Source organism: Budorcas taxicolor, chromosome 16, assembly GCF_023091745.1.
Source record: "Budorcas taxicolor isolate Tak-1 chromosome 16, Takin1.1, whole genome shotgun sequence".
NCBI lineage: Eukaryota > Metazoa > Chordata > Mammalia > Artiodactyla > Bovidae > Budorcas > Budorcas taxicolor.
In genome coordinates, this window is record NC_068925.1 from 69741252 (window position 1) to 69767070 (window position 25819).

Below are 25819 nucleotides of genomic sequence, written 5' to 3' on the forward strand. Positions count from 1 at the left end.
TAATTCAGTTCAGTTCAGTTGCTGAGCCGTGTCCGACTCTTTGTGACCCCACAGACTGCAGCACGCCAGGCTTCCCTGTCCATCACCAACCCCCGGAGTTTACTCAAACTCATGTACATCGAGTCAGTGATGCCATCCAACCATCTCATCCTCTGTCATCCCCTTCAAATAGAACTGGTTATTAAAATGAATTCAAATTTTTTTGCCTGTTTGTTTGTAGAAGTTTCTAGTTGATGATCACTGTCAAGAATTTGAAGAAACTGTCCTTAAAAAAATATCTGGTCAGAAATTATGTTTCAAGCCTAAAGTCTGATGCCAAAATTATATGGTCATAGAAGTGAGCTCATGTCCCTTATTTAAAATATGCCAAGAGCAGATGCAAACTATTATATTAGGCTGGTGCAAAAGTAATTGCGGTGTTTGCACTGCTGAAATTTGCCATTTGATTCTTGAATACATTCTTAAATAAATGTGGTTATGTTTTATATGTCATTTTAATGTGCATTTCTCACTTTATGCTTTTTTGCTAATGACTTATTATTTGATTATTTTATATGTATGTGTATTTCCATTTATATGACTGTGGAAATGATGTTAAATGATGAGCAAATTTGAGCAAATTTCTTATCCGAGTTCAAAATGGGTCATAAAGCCGTGAACACAACTCACAACATCAACAACGCATCTGGCCCAGGAACTGTGAATGAACTTACAGTGCAGTGGTGGTTTAAGAAGTTCTGCAAAGAAGACGAGAGCCTTGAAGGTAAGTAGCATAGCGGCTAGCCATCAGAAGTTGACAAGAACCAATTGAGAGCAATTATCAAAGCTGATCCTCTTGCAACATGAGAAGTTGCCAAAGAACTCAATGTTGACCATTTTATGGTCATTCAGCATTTGAAGCAAACTGGAAGTTGAAAAACTGGGTGCTTCATTAGCAGACCGAAAATCAAAAAAATCGTCATTTTGAAGTGTCTTCTCTTATTGTACACAATAAAGAACCATTTCTCAATCAGACTGTGATGTACAACAATAAGTGACAACCGTTGACAACCAGCTCAGTGGTTGGACTGAGAAGAAGCTCCAAAGCACTTTCCCAAGCCAAACTTGCAGCAAAAAAAGGTCACGGTCACTGTTTGATGGTCTGCTGCCCATCTGATCCACCACAGCTTTCTGAATCCCTGCAAAACTCAGCAAATTGATGAGATGCACCAAAACTGCAATGCCTGAAGCCAATCCTGGTCAACAGAAATGGCCCAATTCTTCTCCACAGCACCTGACTGCATGTTGCAAAATCAGTTCTACAAAAGCTGAACAAATTGGGCTACAAAGTTTTGCCTCATCTATCATATTCACCTGACCTCTTGTCAACTGACTACCACTTTTTTAGGCTTCTCAACATCTTTTTCCAGGGAAAATGCTTCCACAATTGGCAGGAGGCAGACGTGCTTTCCAAGAGCTCACCAAATTCCAAAGCATGGATTTTTATGCTACAGGAATAAACCAACTTATTTCTCGTTGCCAAAAATAACTGTAATGGTTCCTATTTTGATTAATAAAGATGTATTTGAGCCTTGCTGGTTTTTTTTTTTTCTGTTGTTGTTGTTCAGTTGCTCAGTCATGTCCGACTCTTTGCAACCCCATGGACTGCAGCACACCAGGCTTCCCTGTCCTTCACCATCTCCCAGAGCTTGCTCAGACTCATGTCTACTTTGTTGATGATACCATCTGACCATCTCATCCTCTACCATCCCCTTCTCCTGCCTTCAAACTTTCCCAGTATCAGGGTCTTTTCAGCTCTTTGCATCAGATGGCCAAAGTATTAAAGCTTCAGCATTAGTCCTTCCAATGAATATTCAGGGTTGATTTTCTTTAGGATTGACTGGTTTGACCTCCTTGCTGTCCAAGGGACTCTCAAGAGTCTTCTCCAACACCACAGTTCAAAAGCATCAATTCTTCAGTGCTCAGCTTTCTTTATGGTCCAACTCTCACATCCATACATGACTACTAGAAAAACCACAGCTTTGACTATACGGACCTTTGTTGGCAAAGTAATGTCTCTGCTTTTTAAGCCTAGTTATAATTATTTAAAATTCATAGTCTGAAACCACAATTACATTTGTACCAAGCTAATATATGTAGGATAGACAGACAACAAGGTCCTATCGTATAGCACAGGGAACTATATTCAATATCCTGAGATAAACCATAATAGAAAAGAACATGAAAAAGAATATACATATGTATAACAGAATCACTTTTCTGTACAGCAAAAATTAACATAATATTGCAAATCAACCATACTTCTCTAAAATTGAAAAAATAAAATGGGACAAGATTTATTATTTTTATTTAAAAAGTCCTTGTTCTTTTGTTTTTATTTTTCTTCTAATAGTTACATAACACAGGGAAAATTTAATAACTTGTTTTCCACCAAGCCCCATTATATATATTCCCAAATCCCCTTCAGTTTTCTCAAGTGTGTATGCAAGTGTTGCCAATTTCTATGCATGCTACTACATGAAACGGTATTGGAAAGTTCTGGAGTAATGGTTAGAAGAGACTGAGACAGCAAGCTGGTTAGATTCACATTTCAGTATCCATTAACTTGGACGAATCCTTTCTAAACTGTAGCTTCCTTATCTATAAAAATGAGGATAACAATAGCTACTCTATCCTTTCTAAACTGTAGCTTCCTTATCTATAAAAATGAGGATAACAATAGCTACTCTATCTGTTTCTTGAGAAAACTACATGAGTGATGTACGTAAATCACTTGGCACAGTGCCCAGTACGTAGTAATTGCTGTGACTGCAACCCCATGGACTATACAGTCCATGGAATTCTCCAGGCCAGAGTACTGGAGTGGGGAACCTTTCCCTTCTCCAGGGGATCTTCTCAACCCAGGGATCAAACCCAGGTCTCCCACATTGTATGTGGATTCTTTACCAGCTGAGCCACAAGGGAAGCCCAAGAATACTGGAGTGGGTAGCCTATCCCTTCGTCAGTGGATCTTCCCAACCTAGGAATCGAACCAGGGTCTCCTGCATTGCAGGTGGATTCTTTACCAGCTGAGCTTTGCACTGTAATTGCAATAAATAACAGCTGTATCTCCATGAGAGTGGTAAGGAAGTTATTGGTTGATTCCAATGAAAAGCCTCGAATTATAAAACTGATTTTATATGTTAGTTCCTTAGACATCCTCAGATAACCAAAACTCTGCCTCTCCTCTATCTGGAACTTTATGAAACACAGTTAAAAAAAAAAAAAAAGCCACACACAGACTATAAGAACACAACTTGAGAACCTTATTCCCCACATACTGTGCTGAATGTTCTCTTCAATGTATTAAACTGGGCTTGGTACTGAAATGGTCTCAGCAAACTTGCAGACATTTCAGGACACTAAATAAGGATATCTTTAATTCAACCATGAAACCATGAAATGTAGCTTAAAGAACATATTTCATTTTACTCTGTCATTCTGCTCACTTTTCTCAGGGTTAAATATAGATGAGAAATAAAAATGGCATCATCACTCTATGAAAGAATCTCATGCATTTTTCATAGATGTGTGACATTAATATACCTTGAGTATCCTGAGTCTGTTACTGGGGGGGTTTTTTAAGTTATATTTATGACATTCTACCATCTGCAAGTGAGATTCCAACTAGAAGGAAATATTTATATACACCAGGGAGTCATACATAATTTAATGCTGGAGCAGGAAAGAAGAAAGAAAGTGTTCCAGCATGTAGTACAACATCCCTTACAAGGATATATATCTGAGTAGGAGTTGAAGATCAAAGAATTTTCTTCTTGAGCAACACCAGATATTGAGAATAAGAATAAATTTAATTTGGATTTTTTCCATTGACTATTCCCCAGAAAATCAGGACTTACTTTACCACTGAATTAAGGGATAACACTGAAATTTTCCTTGGAATATTTACAGAGAAATTTTTATATTGCACATATATTTTTAGGCTCCAATAAAGTCTAGTAACAGAACAAATTGATACATGTTCTCTGTGTAATAATAAATAAATTTTGGCAATAATCTCAGACTTTCTAAGAGTCTGCATCAAGTACATTTGTTGCAATACTGGACAATATATTTACACTCCTAGTGCCTCAAATTCACTGCTTTATTGGAAATTGATATTATCTGAGAATTTTATATTTTTTTTCTATTTTTGATTTTGCAATTCATAGTACTTGTTAACAGCATGAAAATTATAAATTAAACATTTAAGACTATATGATAAGATATAATGCAGCAATTTACTCTATGACACAAGGAACCCAAAGCTGGTCCTCTGTGACAGCTTAGAGGGATGCAAGGAGGAGGGAGGCGGGAGGGAGGCACAAGAAGGAGGGGCCATATGTATACCTATGGCTGATTCACGTTAATGTATGGCAAAACCCATCACAATATTATAAAGTAATTATCCTACAATTAAAAATAAAATATAAATAGTTATATATAACACAGCAATTTAGCAATGAAAATATGTCTGTATAAAAGGATAAAGACATTAATTAATGCTAAGTGAAGAAGATGGGGTGCAAATTTTTCTATAAACTGGGATTAAAACTAGTAAAGTGATGTATGTTTTACATCAATAAAGACACTGTGATGCTCATTAACGCTGTTTATAAATATTCCAATCTTCTCCTCTTAGATATACAGGAAGTGTATTAGAACTGAAGTAATAAAGCATTACAAACTGAGAAGCTTCGAACAACAGAAATCTATCACGTCATAGTTCTGGAGGCCGGAAGTCTGAAATCCAGGTGTCGACCAGGTTGGTTCTTTCTGAGAGCTGTGCGGGAGACTCTCTCCTGGCTTCTGGTAACCTCAGGCAGATCTTGGCTTATAGTTAATGTTCTCCTTGTGTTTTCACATAATCCTTCCTCTACACATACTTATCTCTGCCCAAATTTCTCTTTTTTAAAAGGACATCAGTCATATTAGATTACAGCCCACTCTAATGACTTCATTGTAATTTGATTATCTGGGTAACAACCCCATTTCCAAGTAAGGTCACATTCACAGGTTCTGGGGGTTAGTGCCTCAACATCTTCTGATGAGTGGTATTCAACCCACAACAGAAGGACAGCATTTCCCCACCCACTCTGAAGTTAGGCCTGATCACATGACTTATAATGACCAATCCAATGTCAGGGTGTCATTCCAGCACACGATCCTATCCACCCCTTTCTTGCCTCAGCAGCTATCCAAGGATGTGCTCAGATGAATTCCCCATTAGCCTGACGCCCTAAGACATTATAAGGCTTCAACCCCTTTGGCTGCTATAAACAAGAAATCAATTTCCCCCATGTCAAGTCACTGGGATGTCAGAGCTGTCTGTCACTACACCAAAACTGAACCTGTATGGACAGATATAAAAATTGGAACCTAAAAGCAGAATGTACTGTAGTAGCTCTAATGAAAACCTGAACTATGTGATACTGGCTTCATGGTCAACTGGCAGACAGCAGGAAAACTGCTAATGGAGGCTGGTAAGGCGGCAATCTGTGTTGGGAAAACTTGGGAAGCAGAACACACAGCGTGCTAAAGTTAGAGGTGCAGAGGAAGCCATGCGGGAGCAAACTGCTGATACTGGGAACCAGTGCTGTCATTGCCTTTGGCGAGGTTTGCAAGAGGGAGGGGACGAACTGGCCACAGAAACTAACTGGCCCAGTTTGAAGACAAGGGAGATAGGTAACAGAGTCCATGAATTCAGAGAGTTAGAGAGTAGAAAGAGGCAACTGCTTCTCAGACCCAAAAACTACAATGAAAAATTTAGGAATGCTTTAACTAAGTTGATTAAAACTCAGCCTTGATCAATCCTAGCTAACAAGTCAAAAGAATCACACTCATTGCTCAAATCTCTGAATGGATTAGTGTCCCCAAGAGCAATAGTCAGCTAGGAGCATGATATTTAGAAAAGATTTTCCATAGGAGCAGACAGCTTTTTAAAAAAGAGAGAAATGAAAGATTAGGCAGAGCCCACTGCTGACCCTCTTTGGACATGATGCACGAAAATAAATAAAGATTTTCCGATTAATAATTTAGTCGAGAGAAAAGGGAAGCAGAAAGCCAAATATATAGAGAGAAAAGCATAAAAGTACAGAAGTCTAGAAAAGACCTGTGATACACTTACTGATACATGAAATCGATTGGCATCAAACACATGGAAAGCTTACTAAGTGCCCGAGAAAGCTAAGCTGCCCAAGAAGCCCCCTAAATTTGTCCGCATTCAGAAATGAAAGGGACACAAGAGGGAATGAAAATAGCTGCTGTGGTAGGGAGTTGAGTTACAAGTGAAACTAGAGTTTTATTTCCTTTCATAGTATTTTATAATTGTTTTAACAATGTCTTTATAAAAACTAAGAAATAATATATAAAAACTTAAACTCTGGGGGCACCTTTGTTCTTTCTTAAGTAAACAATATTCTCCCAAGCAGTATCAACCCAAGGTCAGGGGTGTGAGAAGTGACTTGGCATCATAAGAATCTCAGCAGGAATCAAAAGAACTTGGCTCTGCTGCAAATTTCCACAGATCCCCAGGCAAGTGAGTACAAATTATACTCAGGCAAAAGAAACTCTACTGGGTAAAATTTTGGATAGAGTAGATTCATGTCTGCCTGTTTTGTGTGCTAATATTTGTTACTGGAGGAATATGTCATTTATTATACTCTTTCAGAGTTCACTTGATCATTTTGTGCAAAATTAAGCACTATAATAAATGATGGATCAGGGCTTCTGTTTCTACTTTTAAACAGTTTCCTAAAATCCATCTTTGATTCAAACTTGCAAAATTACGTGCTTGTAAGCCCAAAAGAGTATGACAAATTGAGTGCTTGTTTAAGTCTATTATGTTATTATCCATGACAAACAATAGATGATTGTTTATCAAATCCTTGAGAAGATCAGATGATTCGATGCAAGAAAAAAAGAAAGAAAAAGCGAGGTTATAGAGAGCAGAAAGGAATCTTTGATCACAAGGACTATCAGATTCAAGGCAAGGTCTCAGTGGAATTATTTGGTCTTGATTTTGATTTAGAAAGTAAAAGAGACCAATTCTAACCAGCCAAATCTAACCCCTTTGATCCAGTGAAATCTTCCTTGGTCTGGAAAAGAGATTTTATGATAATGAATCCCTGGGGAAATCAGACTTCAACAATTTGGCAACATTTCCTGAACAGTCATTATTCTATGTCGCTGCAGTTTACATACCAATCTGCAAATTCAAACTGGATACTCATATGTAGAATACATTTATAGAATATCTTCCTTACCTCACAGACTTATCTATAAAGATGAAGTTAATTCTTATCATGCTCCACCCCCAATACATATGTGGGAACAGGCAGGCACTCACACACAAAACACCCCTTATTGTCACCAGTCTTACTACAGCCAGATCCAAATAGATCCCAAAGGACCAATAAAAAATCAAATTCAAGAATAAAGAATTACACACCAAAAACTCTTCAGAATGTGGCTTGTTGATTTTGGCAAAATCTTGGGGAATATGTACAAGAATGAATTATGAAGTATTCCATCAAGGAAAAAAAGAAAGTAGTTTTATATTGGGGCTAAATTTATCAATACAAGCACACTTAACAGAAATTCTGGATTTGATGTCCTTGCTCAATAGCTGGCAGTAGGCCTAAAAGTGTGCTTGGCTGGTTCACAGAAGATTTCTTTTCTGGTTTTATTGAGAAATAATTGATACACATCACTGTAGTAACTTTAAGGAATACAGCATGATAGTTTGATTTATATATATTGTCAATGATTACCACAATAGGTTAATCTAACATACATCTTCTCATATAGATGCAACAAAGGGAAAAAAAAGGGAAAAAAAGTCTCCTTGTGAGAACTCAGGATTTACTCTTCTTCATGTTGTACACTACATTCATAATACCTATTTATCTTATACTGAAAATTTGTATCTTTTTACCACCTTCCTCTAATGCCCTCTCCACTTTCCCTCTAGCAAATATGAGCCTGATCTACTTTTCCATGAGTTTAGTTTAGTTTTATTTCAGATGCTTTTTTCTGTCTGACTTACTTCACGTAGCAAAATGTCTGCAAGGTATTCATTGAAGTAAATGTTATTGAAAATGGTACGATTTCTTTGGTTTAATGGTTTATTTAATGGTTTATTCCCCACGTCCAAGAAGCGGTGGTTGCGTGGGTGCAGGAGGGCCGAGAGGAGCTACTCCACGATCAAGGTAGGTGGGTCGGCTATGAGGAGACACCCCTCATCCAAGGTAAGGAGCAGCGGCTGTGCTTTGCTGGAGCAGCCATGAAGAGATACCCCACGTCCAAGGTAAGAGAAACCCAAGTAAGATGGTAGGTATTGCGAGAGGGAATAAGAGGGCAGACACACTGAAACCATAATCACAGAAAACTAGTCAATCTGATCACACGGACAACAGTCTTGTCTAACTCAATGAAACTAAGCCATACCATCTGGGGCCACCCAAGACGGGCAGGTCATAGTGGAGAGGTCTGACAGAATGTGGTCCACTGGAGAAGGGAATGGCAAACCACTTCAGTATTCTTGCCTGGAGAACCCCATGAACAGTATGAAAAGGCAAAATGATAGGACACTGAAAGAGGAACACTACAGGTCAGTAGGTGCCCAATATGCTACTGGAGATCAGTGGAGAAAGCACTCCAGAAAGAATGAAGGGATGGAGCCAAAGCAAAAACAATACCCAGTTGTGGATGTGACTGGTGACAGAAGCAAGGTCTGATGCTGTGAAGAGCAATATTGCATAGGAACCTGGAATGTTAGGTCCATGAATCAAGACAAAATGAAAGTGGTCAAATAGGAAATGGCAAGAGTGAACGTCGACATTCTAGGAATCAGCAAACTAAAATGGACTGGAATGGGTGAATTTAATTCAGATGAACATTATATCTACTACTGTGTGCAAGAACCCCTTAGAAGAAATAGAGTAGCCATCATGGTCAACAAAAGAGTCCGAAATGCAGTACCTGGATGCAATCAAACGACAGAATGATCTCTGCTCATTTCCAAGGCAAACCATTCAATATCACAGTAACCCAAGCCTACGTCCCAATCAGTAACGCTGAAGAAGCTGAAGTTGAACGGTTCTATGAAGACCTATAAGACCTTTTAGAACTAACACCCAAAAAAGATGTCCTTTTCATTATAGGGGACTGGAATGCAAAAGTAGGAAGTCAAGAAACACCTGGAGTAACAGGCAAATTTGGGCTTGGAATATGGAATGAAGCAGGATAAAGGCTAATAGAGTTTTGCCAAGAGAATGCACTGGTTGTAGCAAACACCTTCCAACAACACAAGAGAAGACTCTACACATGGACATCACCAGATGGTCAATACCGAAATCAGATTGATTATATTCTTTGCAGCTAAAGATGGAGAAGCTCTATACAGTCAGCAAAAACAAGACCAGGAGCTGACTGTGGCTCAAATCATGAGCTCCTTATCACCAAATTCAAACTTAAATTGAAGAAAATAGGGAAAACCACTAGACCATTCAGGTATGTCCTACATCAAATCCCTTATGATTATACAGTGGAAGTGAGGAATAGATTTAAGGGATTAGATCTGATAGAGAGACTGCCTGATGAACTATGGACGGAGGTTCATAACATTGTACAGAGACAGGAATCAAGACCATCCCCATTGAAAAGAAATACAAAAAAGCAAAATGGCGGTCTGAGGAGACCTTACAAATAGCTGTGAAAAGAAGTGAAAAGCAAAGGAGAAAAGGAAAGATATAAGCATGTGAATGCAGAGTTCCAAAGAATAGCAAGAAGAGATAAGAAAGCCTTCCTCAGCGGTCAGTGCAAAGAAATAGAGGAAAACAACAGAATGGGAAAGACTAGAGATCACTTCAAGAGAATTAGAGATACCAAGGGAACATTTCATGCAAAGATGGGCTTGATAAAGGACAGAAATGGTCTGGACCTAACAGAAGCAGAAGATATTAAGAAGAGGTGGCAAGAATACACAGAAGAACTGTATGAAAAAGACCTTCATGACCAAGATAATCACAGTGGTGTGACCACGCATCTAGAGCCAGACATCCTGGAATGTGAAGTCAAGTGGGCCTTAAGAAGCATCACTACATAAAAAGCTAGTGGAGGTGATGGAATTCCAGTTGATCTGTTTCAAATCCTAAAAGATGATGCTGTGAAAGTGTTACACTCAATTTGCCAGCAAATTTGGAAAACTCAGCAGTGGCCACAGGACTGCAAAAGGTCAGTTTGCATTCCAATCCCAAAGAAAGGCAATGCCAAAGAATGCTCAAACTACCACACAATTGCACTCATCTCACACGCTAGTAAAGTAATGCTCAAAATTCTCCAAGCCAGGCTTCAGTAATACGTGAACTGTGAACTTCCAGATGTTCAAGCTGGTTTAGAAAAGGCAGACGAACCAGAGATCAAATTGCCAACATCCACTGGATCATGGAAAAAGCAAGAGAGTTCCAGAAAAAAAAAAAAATCTATTTCTGCTTTATTGACTAAGCCAAAGCCTTTGACTGTGTGGATCACAATAAACTGTGGAAAATTCTGAAAGAGACGGGAATACCAGGCCACCTGAACTGCCTCTTGAGAAACCTGCATGCAGGTCAGGAAGCAACAGTTAGAACTGGACATGGGACAACAGACTGGTTCCAAATAGGAAAAGGAGTACGTCAAGGCTGCATATTGTCACCCTGCTTATTTAACTTATGTGAGAGTGCATCATGAGAAACGCTTTGACTGTATAAAGCACAAGCTGGAATCAAGACTGCCAGGAGAAATATCAATAACCTCAGATATGCAGATGACACCACCCTTATGGCAGAAAGTGAAGAGGAACTAAAGAGCCTCTTGATGAAAGTGAAAGAGGAGAGTGGAAAAGCTGGCTTAAAGCTCAACATTCAGAAAACAAAGATCATGGCATCTGGTCCCATCACTTCATGGGAAATAGATGGGGAAACAGTGGAAACAGTGTCAGACTTTATTTTTCTGGGCTCCAAAATCTCTGCAGATGGTGATTGCAGCCATGAAATTAAGAGACGCTTAATCCTTGGAGGAAAAGTTATAACCGACCTAGATAGCGTATTGAAAAGCAGAAACATTACTTTGTCAACAAAGGTCCGTCTAGTCAAGGCTTTGGTTTTTCCAGTGGTCATGTATGGACTTGAAGAAAGCTGAGTGCCGAAGAATTGATGCTTTTGAACTGTGGTGTTGGAGAAGACTCTTGAGAGTCCCTTGGACTGCAAGGAGATCCAACCAGTCCATTCTAAAGGAGATCAACCCTGGGATTTCTTTGGAAGGAATGATGCTAAAGCTCAAACTCCAGTACTTTGGCCACCTCATGAGAAGAGTTGACTCATTGGAAAAGACTTTGATGCTGGGAGGGACTGGGGGCAGGAGGAGAAGGGGACGACAGAGGATGAGATGGCTGGATGGCATCACTGACTCGATGGACGTGAGTCTGAGTGAACTCCGGGAGTTGGTGATGGACAGGGAGGCCTGGTGTGCCGCAATTCATGGGGTCGCGAAGAGTCAGACACGACTGAGCCACCGAACTGAACTGAACTGAATAACTAGCGATGTTGAGCATCTTTTCATGTACACGCTGACTTTCTGTGTATCTTCTTTGTAGAAATGTTCATCCAGGTTCTTTGTACATTTTTTAAATTGGGTTATTTGGGCTTTTTTTTTACTGAATTGTACAAAGTTCTTTATTGTGCACATGAAACCCTCATCATATGTATAGTCTGCAAATATTTTTTCTTATTCCATAGGCTCTCTTTTCACTTTGCTGATGACTTGTTTTTCTCTGCAGAAATTTTTTAATTGGAGGTAGCCCCACTTCTTTACTTTTATTTTGGCTTATGCTTTAGGTATCATTTCCAAAAATTATTACCAAGACCTTATGTCAAAGAGCTTTGTGTTCATGTGTGCTAAGTCGCTTCAGTCATGTCTGACTCTTTGCAACGCTATGGACTGTAGCCTATCAGGCCCCTCTATCCATGGGATTCTCCAGGCAAGAATATTGGAATGGGCTGCCATTTTCCTCCTCCAGGGGATCTTTCTGAACCAGGGATCGAACCCGCATCTCCTAGGTCTTCTGCATTGGCAGACAGATTCTTTACCACTGGTGCCACCTGGGAAGCTTGAGGGAGCTTTCCTCCTGTTTTCTTCTAGGAGTTTCATGGTTATAGATCTTATACTTAAGTATTTAATCCATTTTTAGTCAATGTTGTGAGTGGTGAAATATATGGGTCCAGTTTCTTTTAACATGTGAAATTCAATTATCTCAGCCCCATTTATTGATTTGCTAGTATTTTATTGAGAATTTTTGCATCTATATTTCTTGGGAATATTGGTTTGTACTTCCCTTTCCTAGAAAGTTCCTTTTCTGGTTTTGGTGTCAGAATAATGCTGACCTTGTAAAAGGAGTGTAGAAGTGTTCTGTTCTCTTTGATTTTTTAGAAGAGTTTGAAAAGAATTGGTTTTATATCTTTATTAAATGTTTGGTAAAAAATCAACAGTGAAGCCATATAGTCCTGGGCTTTTCTTTATTGGGTGACGTTTGATTACTGACTCAATCCCTTTTCTAGTATGGTTCTAATCAGTCTATCCTCCACCACCTCCTGGAGTTTGTTCATATTCATGTCCATTGATTCGGTGATGCTGTCTAAGCATCTCATCCTCTGCCATTCCCTTCGCCTTAAGCCTTCAATCTTTCCGAGCATCAGGAGGGTCTTTTTCAATGAGTCAGTTCTTTGCACTAGGTGGCCAAAATATTGGAGCTTCAGCTTCAGCAATAATCCTTCCAATGAATACTCAAGGCTGATTTCCTCTAGGATCTACTCTTTTGATCTCCTTGCAGTCCAAGGGACTCTCAAGAGTCTTCTCCAGCACCACAATTCAAAAGCATCCATTTTTCAGTACTCAGCCTTCTTTGATTATACAGACCTTTGTCAGCAAAGTGATGTCTCTGCTTCTTAACATGGTATCTAGGTTTGTCACTGCTTTCCTTCCAAGGAGCAAGCATCTCTTAATTTTGTGACTGAAATCACTGTCCACGGTGACTTTGGTGCCCAACAAAATAGAACCTGTCACTTCTACCATTTCCCCTTCTATTTGCCTTAATGTATTGACTTCACTTATCATCATATAATGGCCTTTTTGTCTCTTCACCAATTTTAAAGTCTATTGTGTCTGATAAGGATATATACCCTTGCTTTTTGGTTGTTGTTAACACTTGCTTGTTAAGAGTCCCTTGGACTGCAAGGAGATCCAACCAGTCCATCCTAAAGGAAATCAGTCCTGAATATTCATTGGAAGGATTGATGCTGAAGCTGAAAATCCAATACTTTGGCCACCTGATGTGAAGAACTGACTTGCTGGAAAAGCCCCTGATGCTGGGAAAGACTGAAGGCATGAGGAGAAGGGGACGACAGAGGATGAGATGGTTGGATGGAATCACCGACTCGATGGACATGAATTTGAGCAAGCTCCAGGAGTTGGTGATGGACAGGGAAGCCCGGCAGGCTGCAGTCCATGAGGTTGCAAAGAGTCAGACACAACTGAGTGGGGAACTGAACTGAATATTTGCTTGAAATGTCTTTTTCCATCCTTTCATGCTCTGTCTTCCTTTATCTTTAAGGCTAAAGTGAATCTTTCATAGGCAGCATACTGTTGGATCTTGTTATTTTATCCATTTAGTCATTCCATGTCTTTTAATTGAAGAATTTAATTTGTTCATGTTTATAGTTAAATTAAAAGACTTACTATTGCCATTTTGTTAAATGTTCTTTGGTTGTTTACAGATCTGTTGTTCTCTTTCTTTAACTACTTCTTTCATTTTTCTAACCCAACAGCAATTTATTTGCAAACATATTAAAAATCTGACAATATTACATTTAGGGATGAGTATATTTTTATTTTGATGTCTTCTGGTATCAGTATGCTTTAACTTCTTAATTGTGTTCTTTTGAATGATTACTACAATATTTTCTCTTGTGATTACCATGAGGTTTACATAAATATCTTAAACTTATAATACCATATTTTAAACTGATAACAATTTAACCTGAACAGCATTTGTAAATTTAACATTTTTATTTCTCTTTCTTTTTCTCCTCATATGCTAGGTTACTGATGTTACAATTTACTTTTTTTTTTGTATTATGTAACATGACATTATTGTAATTATGGTTATTTTTACTATTTTATTATGTCTTTTTTTAACTTTTAGAGTTTTTTGTGAATTATGCATCACTAGTACCATATTGCAGAACTAACATGACTACCATTATCAGCGAGATTTACACTACCTTTCTGTTGTCATGATGTTAATTAGTGTTCTTTTACTTCCACTCAACGAATTCACTTTAGTATTTCTTGTACGGCAGGTCTGGTGACAGTGAATGCTTTCAGCTTTTGTCTAGGAAAGTCTTCTCAAGAAGACATTCTAAAGGTCAGTTCTGAAGGAGAGCTTTGCCAGTATATAATTCTTGGCTGACAGCTATTTTCTTTCAATATTTTGAATATGTCATCCTGTTGCATCCTGGCCTGAGAAGTTTCTGTTGAAAATCTGCCAACAATCTAATGGTGGTTCCCTTGTATAAAACTTCTCTCTTTTCTACTGCTGCTCTTAAAATTCTTTGTCTTTGACCTTCGACAGTTTAATTATAACATGTTTCAGTGTAGCCCTATTTCAGTCGAGTTCAGTTCAGTCGCTCAGTCATATCCGGCTCTTTGCGACCTCATCAACCGCAGCATGCCAGGCCTCCCTATCCGTCACCAACTCTCGGAGTTTACTCAAACTCATGTCCACTGAGTTGGTGATACCATCCAACCATCTCATCCTCTGTCGTCCCCTTCTCCTCCTGCCTTCAATCTTTCCCAGCATCAGGGGCTTTTCCAGTGAGTCAGTTCTTTGTATCAGGTGGCCAAAGTATTGGCGTTTCAGCTTCAACATCAGTCCTTCCAATGAATATTCAGGACTGATTTCCTTTAGGATGGACTGGTTGGATCTCCTTGCAGTCCAAGGGACTCTCAAGAGTCTTCTCCAACACCACCCCTCAAAAGCATCAGTTCTTTGGTGCTCAGCTTTCTTTATAGTCCAACTCTCACATTCATACATGACTACTGGAAAAACCACAGCCTTGACTAGACAGACTTTTGTTGACCTTTGTAGCCTTATTTAGGTTCAACCTATTTGGCCTCATCCATCTGGGATGTTCCTTTCTAGCCTCAGATTCAGAAGCCTTTAGTCATTATTGCTTTAAATATTCTTTCTGTCCCTTCTCTTTTTCTTCTTCTGGAAATTTCACATTTTCATTGTTTCCATGTTTATTTTCATTGTGTCCCATTATTCCCATAGGTTTTCTTCACTCTTTTTCATTCTCTTTTCTTTTGCCCTTTTGACTGGGTATTTCCAATGTCTTATCCTCCAGGTTACTGACTCTACATGGTCAAGTCTACCTCTGAAACTCTCTATTGAATTCTTCAGTTCAGTTATGGTATCTTTCAACTCTAGAATTTCTGAGCTTTTTTATGTTTGCTATTTCCTTGTCAAATTTCTCATTTTTGTTTATTCATTGTTTACTAATTTTGTTTAGCTTATTTATGTTTCCTTGTAGTTCACTAAACTTAAGAGAATTATTCTAAATAATTTCTTTGACAATTCATAGATTTCCATTTCTTTAGGGTTAGTTAGTAGAGCTTTATTTTGCTTTTCTTTGGTGATGTCATTTTACTTTATTTTTCTGACCCTTGATTCCTTATTGTACATTTGCATAATCAAGTCCCTCCTCCAGAATTCACACATTGCTATAGCAGAGACTTTTTTACCAGTAAGTTTAGTTTGCATTGCGAGATGTGTCTTTTGATAATGTCCTTAGACTAGTAGGGTCTGCTTGCTATTATGGTTTACTTGAGGGCAAGTCTGCTATTCAGATTCTGAGGACAGGGATGGGTGTTGTGCTGAGGCTGAGGATAGTTGGAAAAGACTGCTGGCTTGGTCCCTACCCAAGTAAGGCTGCAAGATGAGCTCTGTGGTTGTCTGGACTCTGGTCAGGCTGACTAGTTGGTTAGGACTGGATACCACATTCAGCAGTAGTGTGTGCACACATTTGTGCTCAGTCATGGCCAGCTCTTTGCAATCCCATGGACTATAGCGCACCAGGCTCCTCTGTCCATGGGATTCTCCAGACAAGAATACTGGAGAGGGTTACCATTTCCTCCTCCAGGGGATCTTTCCAATTCAGGGATCCAACCTGCGTCTCTCGAGTCTCCTTAACTAGCAGGCATGTTCTTTACCATTGTGACACCTGGGAATCCCCATTCGGTAGTAGGTGGGGCTATCAATTAACTGTGCTGCACTGGACCCGCGGCCTGTGCAGCTGAACATTTGGGGAACAAATCAATCCATAGGAGGCACTGAATTCCCCGGCCAGGTGAGACCACCAGTTTTGCTCTGCAGACAGTGAACCCATAGATTGTCACTCTGTTCAAGTGCCACTGTAGTAAAGCAAGCAATCAAAATGGTCCAATTCTTTGGCAACGACCAGGGGCCCGTAAGAAGAAAATATATGGGCAGCTAAGATCCTATTTGATTTTTTTTTTTAATGAAAAATGTTCCAAACCTAATAAACAGAAGTTTGGTGTGACAATAATAAATGGAGTTCAGACAAGGCAATCTCAGTAAATCACCCCACATATTTTGAAGTTATTTCCCCAGTTTCTAACCCAATAGCTGAAATAGATCTTTTCAGGAACTGGAAAGCTCTCTAGACTGGCTCACTAGCCTAAGGCGTATACTCTTGATACCTCAGAAACAGATGCATGTACTAGAGAGCAGGGGCTAGATCCTACAGAAATAAAGAGGCTTGACAACTCAGTAATGAAGACAAGTCAGCACACAGTCATTTCAAGTGACTGAATATCTCCTCTAAAGAAAAAAATTCTTCACCCCACCAATAAGAAGGAGAGGCACAATATACCGTATGCCTCTTTCCATGTGAAAGGCAAAATAAGTCACACTTGGAGAAGATGCTCTGATACATTTACTAAATGACCTATCAACCACTGGCCTTGAGTGAGGTCAATAACAAGATAATGTTTTCTGGCTGGTTAGACGGTAGAATCAGCCAGTCGTCGGAACTTTTGCCATCAACGCTATGACCCAAAGATGCCAGGAAACTCAAAGGGTTTTAGGCAGATCAAGTTGTTGTATGGAGACTGTAACAAACCCCTCTAGGACAATCAGAGAGGAGTCCCCTTGGGTTCCAAAGGAAAGTCCTCTTTATCTTTTTTTTAATTTGGCTAAGATCCATATTTATTATTTTCAAAATAGATACAAAATTAGGAAGAGGCAGAACCAGAACTTGAAATTAGGTCTGACTGCTACCAAAGTCTGTATTCTCATTACTGAATCATATTGCTCCTCTTGGGACTATAGAAAGGCCCATACAACTCATCACTGAAACGACTGATTGACCATATTACCTAGAAAAAGTTCTCTTATTATACAGGGATTTTCAACTATATTTTACACAGAATGTTAAACGTAGAATAGTTAAAATCAGTGTTCACAAGGTGACTATTAATCAGATGACAATGGGATTTTGTTTTCAGTGATAACTACATAATACTCAATCTTTATCGGTACTAAAAACAGTGAAATCTATCCTCTTCCCCTCTTTGGGGACATGTGGAGTAGGAAAAGGGAAGCCAATAATGGGCAGGCTGCACTTGAATCCAGCTACACTCACAAAGCAAGGCAAGTGGATTTTCCTTTTCAACATACAAATATGTCCTTGTAAGTCCAATATTAAATAAACAAACAAAAAAAGTTCCCTTGACCCACTGATAGAAGGCCCCTTTTAGAAGCTACTGCCTTGCTATTAGGTTGGCGTAAAAATAATTGCGGTTTCATATTGTTGAACTTTGCCCTTTGATATTAAATACACTTAAATAAAAGTGCTTAAGTTATACATCATTTTAATGTGCACTTCTTGCTTTATATTTCTTTGTGAATGACATTACTTGTTGTGTATTTTATAATTTTAGGCTACGGAAATGATATTAGACAAAAAGCAAATGAGCAAATTAATTTGTTCTTGTTGTTCAGTCATTTAGTCGTGTCCGACTCTCTGAGACCCCACGGACTGCAGCATGCCAGGCCTCCCTGTCCATCACCATCTCCTGGAGTTTGCTCAAATCCATGTCCATTAAGTCAGTGATGCCATCCAGCCATCTCATCCTCTGTCATCCCCTTCTTTTCCTGCCCTCAATCTTTCCCAGCATCAGGGTCTTTTCCAATGAGTCAGCTCTTCGCAACAGGTGGCCAAAGTATTGGAGCTTCAGCTTCAACATCAGTCCTTCCAATGAACACCCAGGACTGATCTCCTTTAGGATGGACTAGTTGGATCTCCTTGCAGTCTAAGGGACTCTCAAGAGTCTTCTCCAACACCACAGTTCAAAAGCATCAATTCTTTGGCACTCAGCCTTCTTTATGGTCCAACTCTCTCATCCATATATTACTACTGGAAAAAACATAGCTTTGACTAGATGGACCTTTGCTGGCAAAGAGATGTCTCTGTTTTTTAATATGCTGTCTAGGTTTGTCATAGCTTTTCTTCGAAAGAGCAAGCATTTTTTTTTTTAATTTTCATGGCTGCAGTCACCATCTGCAGTGATTTTAGAGCCCAAGAAAATAAAGTCTGTCGCTGTTTCCATTGTTTCCCCATCTATTTGTCATGAAGTGATGGGAGACTGGATGCCATGATCTTCGTTTTTTCAATGTTGAGTTTTAAGCCAGCTTTTTCACTCTCTTCTTTCATCTTCATCAAGAGGCTCTTTAGTTCCTCTTCGCTTTTTGCCATAAGAGTGTTGTCATCTGTATACCTTATCTGCGATTTTCTTATTTGAGTTCAAAAAGGGTCATAAAGCAGTGGAGACCACTTGCAACATCAACAACATATTTGGCCCAGGAACTGCTAACAAACATACAGGGCAGTGGTGGTTCAAGAATTTTTGCAAAGGGAATGAGAGCCTTGAAGATGAGGAATGTAGCAGCCAGCCTCTGGAAGTTGACAACAACCAACTGAGAGCAATCATCAAGAAGCTGATCCTCTTACAACTACATGAAAAGCTGTCGAAGAACTCAACATTGACCATTCTATGGTCATTCAGCATTTGAAGCAAATTGCAAAGGTGAAAAACCTTGATAAGTGGGTGCCTTGTGATTTGACCCCAAATCAAAATTATCATTTTGAAGTGTCATCTTCTCTTATTCTATGCAGCAACAATGAACCATTTCTTGACTGGATTGTGTCGTGCAATGAAAAGTAGATTTTATATGACAACCAGAGACAACCAGCTAACTGGCTGGACCAAGAAGAAGCTCCAAAGCACCTCCCAAAGTCAAACTTGCACCAAAAAAGGGTCACAGTCACTGTCTGGCAGTCTGCTGCCCGTATGATCCGCTACATCTTTCTGAATCCCAGTGAAATCATTACATCTAAGAAGTGTGCTCAGCAAATCAATGAGATGCACTGAAAACTGTGACACTTATAGTTGACACTGGTCAACAGAAAGAGCCCAATTTTTCTCCACAACAATGCTTGACCACACTTCGCATAATCACACTTCAAAAGCTGAAACATTTGGGCTACGAAGTTTTGCCTCTTCCACCATATTCACCTGACCTCTTGCCAAGCAACTACAACTTCTTCAAGCATCTCAACAACTTTTTGCTGAGAAAATGCTTCCACAACCAGAAGGAGGCAGAAAATGCTTTCCAAGAGTTCACTGAATGCTGAAGCACAGATTTTTATGCTGCAAGAATAAACAAACTTATTTCTTGTTGGTAAAAATATGCTGATTGTAATGGTTCCTATTTTAATTAATAAAGTTGTATTTGAGTCTAGTTATAATGATTTAAAATTCACTGTCCAAAACTACAATTAGTTTCAGGGTGTATAATTTATAGCAAGATATGAATGACCATGGCATCTGAGCTGTATGTGATCTGGATGGCATAAATTCTGGCATATCCACCTTCAAGAAAAAAAAAAATACACAGGTCGCTGTGTATTTTGTATAGTTGGGCTCCAGCAAGTCCTAAAGACACAGGTTGCCCAAGCATGTTGCATATACCTCTTACCCCAGTTGGCCTAGCCCTGCTGCTGTGCCAGCTCTTTTCAAGTCTCATGGTAAGAGTATACCAAACAACACTACTTCAGAACAGTCAAATCACTTTATAGTGAAGGAAAAGGCTAGGGGCCATGGGATTCACTGGTATGATCATATTCATCATCATTTACATGCACAGATATTAGACAATCAGTCATTAGAGACTTGTTCACAGTGTCCAAAAGGATCCAAAAGTTGAAAAGTTGGAGTGCTACCATGCAAGATACAGTAAATGCTCTGAAATAGAAGCAAATCTATGGAACCTAACAATGGTTTCATTAGTTGGAAGCTGACAGTTTCAGACATCTTCTAATAATGGGTAAAAATGAGGGAAATTATGGTATGGCACTGGTGATTATTTCTGATGAGCCAAAAGAATAAACTGGCAGCTACTGCCTGGAGGACAAGAAAAAGAGTATGGCCAGAGGCCAGATTATCTTTTGTAAAATCCCCCTGGTATAGTCAAGTCTAGGGGAAGAGTTAATTAATTAACCTACTCTGTGCCAGGCACTGGAATAGGCATTTGGAATACTGAAGTGAAAAAATGGGCAAGACTAGAATCATCCTGACCCCAAAAATCATGTGAGGAGTTGACTCATTGGAAAAGACCCTGATGCTGGGAGGGATCGGGGGCAGGAGGAGAAGGGGACGACAGAGGATGAGATGGCTGGATGGCATCACTGACTTGATGGACGTGAGTCTGAGTGAACTCCGGGAGTTGGTGATGGACAGGGAGGCCTGGCGTGCTGCGATTCATGGGGTCACAGAGTTGGACACGACTGAGTGATTGAACCGAAACCGACCCCAAAAAAGAGAGAGGCAAGGGATTATCTAAAGAGTTATGCAGAAGCATAGCATCAGCATCCCTCTGTTCTAAGCAATCCAAGATATTTAAACCAGAATATTCTAAGTCTGGACTCTGATCATTTTACTCTTAGTAGCCATCTACCAACATATCTCACCTCCGCCACCTACTGAATTAAGTGATACCCTCTCACCATGGATGAGCTTTCTGGCACTATGCCCACTAACTCTCTGTCTCTACAGAATGCTATGACTTTCTGTTCTCCAAAGCACACACCATGTTTTTACGATACTGTGCCTTTGCTTACCCTGTGCTCTCCATCTACACTGTTACATCTCTACCCATTAAAATTCCATCCATCAGTTACGGCGCATCTCCAACGGCACCTCCTACATAATACCTTGCAAATCTACCGCCCAAAACATATAATCTCTTCTTTTGAATTTTTCAGAGTATTTCGCATTTCTTCTCTTACATCAGTCATCGTATTCCATATTATAATTATTCGTGGACTTCTCTTCTCATTTTAGAATGGAAATAATTTAAATATTTTTCTTTGTGGATCCTAAAGCACCTGGTAGGTATCCCCTCGCAAAATATGACTGAATAAGATTATTGGATGAATTCGGCACATTATGCATCAACTGCTAACACATGAAATGACACACGTTCTGTGTGAAGAAAAGTTAAATCACTTATGTCCAATATGACAAAGGTGCTTACTGGAAAGCAACTAGCCTTCTAACACGACTGCTTGTACTAGAGAGGCTGGAAAACTGGGACCTGGGGACACATATCAGCCAGAGTTTTTGTACTTCCCAGAAATTTGATTATATATATACATATATATATAATGACTTGGGCTCCTCACATGACTTGGACACCAAGAAAGCAAACACAATCACATTATAGTTGGAAGTGGGTATGAGTGATGGAGACAGTGCCTCACTAAAGGAAACTGGCCGGAGACTCGTTTGCCTGCTTACAGCAATGTCCTGTGCAGGCCCAAAGGCAGCAAGTGTCATGTGCCATTTACTCAGATGGCATTTCTCTTTCTTCTAGTTCAATTTTATAACTACATTTGGCTGGGATATTATGTCTGTAGTTTTTTACTGTGCATTTCCTAGAAAAGACACATCAGCCAGTTGTTAGAAGGAATCATTACTTGTTTTCATGGAATCTGAAACGGATTTTTTGATTAAATTTCTTTGACTTATTTATAACATGTCACACTGAAGTATTTTCCCCAGACAGTAAGGCTTTAATGAATTTTAAATTCTAGGCTTCATAAGAGATTTTAAATATCCAAAGCAATTAAATTCTTTATAAATTAAATCCTTCCTGTGTAATGTGTCGAGGTTCTAGCCATTATTTGAAAATAATCGTTTTATTTGTTTAGCACTATGTTACAGAGCTTTTGTTCTTTGTTGTTCCTGGCTTTCACTAATAACAGTGGAACAACAATAGAGTATTCTATCATTTTTATTATGCTATATGCCCCCACTTCCCCTCATTTTATATTAAATACAATAGGTAGAAAATAATCACACCATCAAATCTATTGACAGAAAACCACAGTAATGCATTCATGCCTGACTAGGAAACACTGATTGTTACCATCCTTCAAAATCAAAAGACATTAATACTGCACTGCAAACACTCAATATGAACGGGTCTTAAATTCCTGCTGCACCAAATTCTCTCAGCTTCCCAAAGATAGCCAAACCTTCAAGATTCCATCTTAAATTTCTTTCAGTATCAGATCATACATCATACTACTAAGTAATAAAACTCAATGATAGAACACAGGCTTTTATGTCAGTAAAAAGCTTTTGCAAAGTTGTTCATGCAGACTGCTGTGTCAGGCACACATGCCTGGTATATTTCTCTCTAAAAGCAGTTCCTTAATGGCTCTCTCTGGGGTGCTGAGTTAATTATTAGTCTTAATTTATAGTGCTCTCCATTCAAGAATTATAGTCTTCTCCACTCATAAACTTACTGATAGGATATACTGTTACAGTATTTCCACAGAATATCTTGACAATGTATTAAGCCTTAATATACATTTGAAAGCCTTAAAAAAAAAAAAAACTGCATACTTTTGTCCAAAACCTGCAACTTCTAGAAATTTATCCTAAGAAAAAAATTACTCTGAAAGATGGCATCATATATGTGCATAATAATGTCAGATGCAACATTGTTAATCATATTAAAAATTAGGAAAAACCTAAATATCTAGCAATAAAAGACTGGCTAAGAAAATGACAGTACATTTTGTTACATGGTGGCTACCAAGCATATATTAAATATGTTCTAGAAAAATATTTATTAGCATGCAAAAAAGTCACAATAGATTGTTATATGAAAAAAAAATCACATCACTCAAATACTATTTTGTTCAAATATGTATCAAGAAAAGGGGTGGACTGCTTACAAAGCCAGTACACTTCAGTTCCAACCCCCACTTTGCACCCGCCCTTCTAAAGTCAGGCATATCTTTGCTCAAGAGGAAAGGAACAGCTTCAGTCACTGCCCTAGATTGGAGGTCACTGTCTATACCCCAGGGATCATCTGGGAATTCATGAGCCTGCAGACTAGCAGACCTACCTCCATATCTACCAGGTCTGCAAACACACACCTCAGAGAATCTTCTACAGCATTCAGATCCTATTTTTGTCGCCTAAAAGAAGGATCTGAATGAGTCACTGCCTAGTCACTGCCTAGACGGAAACACCTTTCTAGATTTGATACAGAATGTTGTTCTTGTTGTTTAATCACTAAGTCATGTCTAATTCTGTGCAACTTCATGGACTGCAGCCTGCCAGGCTCCTCTCTCCACACGATTCTCTAGGCAAGAATAACAGAGTGGGTTACCATTTCCTTCCCCAGGGGATCTTTCTGACCCAGGGATCAAACCCTCATCTACTGCTTGGCAGGAGGATTCTTTCCCACCGAGCCATCTGGGAAGCCCATTTCTATAGAATATGTTATTTCAAAATTGTTGTCTTATGAAGAAGCAATAAATGATTGCTCAACCCAAAATGTGGCAGGGGGGAGGATAATCAAACAAAATATTAAACAGTAATTTGTTATTTTTCTGGATTGTGTGACATGTGTGGTCATTTTCAAGTTTATAAAATTCATGATTTCTGTGATTTCCTTTACCTTTCTATATAAATATTCATTTTTGAACTCAAATTTGTATTTATGTTTGTGTGTTCCTTTTTTTAAAAGTCCTCCAAAATGTAAAAGTTTGGATCTCATAAAAGTTCTAGATTCATTCCTGATCTAGAAAAAGTACTGAAAAGACCAAAATATACGTGGCATTAACAATGAAGAAACCAATCATGTTACGGGGGATTCTTATCTTGCTCTGCTTTTCCATGTTTCCTACACTATGTAATTATACTTTTTCAAAAAACATACAATAGGAAATGTTTAGAGAATTGCAGTATTTTTTGTATCCTATCATACATCCTATATCTTAACTAACCCCCTAGGCTGAATTTAAAATATGATTTAAAAAATAAACACTATATCCTGTATCATAACTAACCCCTTAGGATGAATTTTAAATATGATTAAAAAAATAAGCACTATACACACTCTATCCACTTGGGCACATAAGAAGGATGCCTTACATTCAGTTAGCACTCAGTGACTGAGTACAAAACATTGGGGAAAAAACTCTTTAAAAATATAGTCTTTATATTTAATTGAGAGAAATATCTTGCTAATGACATTTTTAACACTGGAAGCTTATTAAATTACCTAAATTAGCCTATGAATTGACCTGCCCATAGATGAATTAAAAGCTATTCCGGGAAAACATAAAATTGCAACCAACCCAAGAAATTATTAAACACCTCTCACAGATACGAGCCCTTCTTTAGGTATGAAGGAACACAAAATAATTACACTGAGAGAGTTTCTCGGTGGAGGTTTATAATTGAATAAGGATGTACAATGAAATAATTCATGAACAAAACTAACATCCATTACCACTTGTGTAAAAGCACACGGCAGAAACATCTGAAGAACAAGGCAGTATATATATATTTAGATTCTGATTAGGTAGCACAAATTTGGAAGGATTTAGAGAAGGAAATAAATCAATGTGTGTAGATATCCTGAATGAGGTCTTACAGAATATGGTAAAACAGGACTGGAAAAGGCCTTCCAGATTATATAAATGTATTTCTTTAAAACTCAGGGTAAACATGAGCATAGCAGGGCTAAGAAAAAGGAGGGAGACCAACATGAAGGAAGCAAATCGTATTTGTAGAGGAGAGTTGGACTGTGAAGAAAGCTGAGGGCTGAAGAATTGATGCTTTTGAACTGTGCTATTGGAGAAGACTCTTGAGAGTCCCTTGGACTGCAAAGAGATCCAACCAGACCATCTTAAAGGAAATCAGTCCTGGTGTTCATTGAAAGAACTGATGCTGAGGCTGAAACTCCAACACTTTGGCCACCTCATGCGAAGAGTTGACTCATTGGAAAAGACTCTGATGCTGGGAAGGATTGGAGGCAGGAGGAGAAAGGGATGACAGAGGATGAGATGGCTGGATGGCATCACCGATTCGATGCACATGAGTTTGGGTGAACTCCGGGAGTTGGTGATAGACAGGGACGCCTGGCATGCTGCGATTCACGGGGTCGCAAAGAGTCGGACTGAGTGACTTAACTGAACTGAACTGAAAGATTCATATGGACTTTTTAAAAGATGACTAGAGAGTGACATTTGAAAAAATTCATCTCTGCTGTGAAATATAAACTAAGAAAGTCAGT

The 25819-nt window shown here is 38.9% G+C and overlaps 1 pseudogene; it reads left to right on the plus strand.

The window, feature by feature from the left end:
* Positions 1-639: 639 nt before the first annotated feature.
* Positions 640-19940, plus strand: LOC128061305 (histone-lysine N-methyltransferase SETMAR-like; annotated as a pseudogene).
* The last annotated feature ends 5879 nt before the right edge of the window (positions 19941-25819 follow it).